Raw genomic sequence first — 1,960 nt, forward strand, 5'->3', positions numbered from 1 at the left:
CGCATCAGTGTATGTAGGTCCATAGAATAGAGCGACTCTTCGCCGTGCTTCCTTAAATTTAATGTTCTCCTTCACCTTCACTGTAATTATTTCTTTTTCTTTTTTCCAGTATGTGCAGGAGCGTGAATATGCGGCTTGGTTTCCTTCGCAGTTTACACAGTGTGGCGGTTGTTTGCAGTTTTCAGACACGTGGCCTAGGACTCCACATTCTGCACAAATCTGGCGACCACGACAGGTTTTAGAGCCATGGCCATACCTCTGGCATTGGAAGCAACGACGAGGGTTTGGTATGTACGGCCTGATAGATGTCTTTGTGTACCCTGTTTGAATTGATTCCGGTAGTTTACTGGATGCAAATGTAAGTATTAGGTGTTTTGTCGGTGTTTCCTTATTATCTCTTCTGATGATGATTCTCTGTACATTAGTGACATTTTGGCTCTTCCACCCCTCCAAAAGTTCAGTCTCAGTCAAGTCAAGTAAGTCCATGTCAGATACCACTCCACGAGTTGTGTTCATTGATCTATGTGGTGTTACGGTTATTTGTATGCCACCGAAATCTGTGAGACGGTCTAGCTTTTTAAATTGTTCTTTGTCACGGATTTCGAGGAGAAGGTTTCCACTAGCCATTTTGGTTACCTTGTATCCTGTGCCAAGAGTTTCGGTAAGACATCTAGAAACTAGGAAAGGAGAGACGGTCCTGGCTTGCTTTTCAGTTTTTTCACAGTGAATGACGTGGAAATGGGGAAAACTTTCTGTTGGCTGGTTGCAGAGATTTATGTAGTCGGTGCGTACCCGCTTTAGGCCAGTGCGATCAGATAGTAGAGGGAATGCGCCATGCATGCCGGTCTTATTTTTGTTCAGAAGGTTTGGCAGCCACCCACCACGGAGCCCAACAAGGGGACGCTGCAAGTTTACAGGTGCTGAAAGCTTGCAGACAGCAGCCGTACAACACTGCCATAACACAATGCGCCAAGACCAAGGTAGGCTATTTGCACAGGGTTAACCCTTGCCGCCAGGAAAATCGGAAGTAAACAGAAGAGAGTAGAAGACAGGACAGATAGATAGTGAGAGATAAAGACGAAGATGGAGGCAGAGAGAGATAGGAAAAGGCGACTGCCGATTTCCCCTGGGTGGGTCAGCCCAGGGGTGCCGTCTACGTGAAGCCGGGGCCAAAGGGGTGTGTTGCCTCTGCCAGGGGGCCTTAAAGGTCCAATCACCCAGCGTCGGCTCAACCCCCAAGATCCCCTTTTCCCCGGACACGGCAAAGCCACGCACGGCTAGGCGTGGGAGGGAGTAGAAACTCCCCCGTTAGCTCGGGTCTGTGGTGTCGCTACACACCAAACGCCTACTTGCGCAGGCGCCCCTGCGGGGTAAATTACTGCTTTTTGTATTTGTAATTGTTTGATGTGTTTAGCTGCCACAAGTATCGCGTAAGCTTCTGCTGTGAAGATACTTGTGCCTGGATGTAGAGGGCCAGCATCCGAAAAGGATGGGCCGACAGCAGCGTAGGACACAGAGGAGTTGGACTTGGTGGTATCTGTAAAGAACTCAGGACCTGTGTATTTGTGTTGAAGTTCCAGGAAGTATGTTCGGACATGGGCAATAGGCGCATGTTTTGTAACTTCTAGAAAGGACACATCGCAGTCTATAGTCTGCCATTGCCACGGTGGCGGATATGCTACAGGAGCCATTAAACTGTGTTCAAGTGAGACTCCAGTTTTCTCAGCTAGACTTTTCAGGCGAACTGAGAAGGGCTGCCTCATATAAGGCCTGTTTTGAAACAGAATTGAGCTCGACAAATCATTAAGAGTAGAGCATGAGGGGTGCTTCTTATCCGCTTTCACCTTAAGGAAATAAACAAAGGACATGTAAGTTCTCTGCAGATAAAGCGACCACTCATTTGACTCAACATAAAGGCTTTCTATGGGGCTGGTGCGAAAAGCACCTGTAGAAAGGCGGA

Source organism: Rhipicephalus microplus, chromosome X (genome assembly GCF_043290135.1).
Source record: "Rhipicephalus microplus isolate Deutch F79 chromosome X, USDA_Rmic, whole genome shotgun sequence".
Taxonomy (NCBI): Eukaryota; Metazoa; Arthropoda; class Arachnida; order Ixodida; family Ixodidae; genus Rhipicephalus; species Rhipicephalus microplus.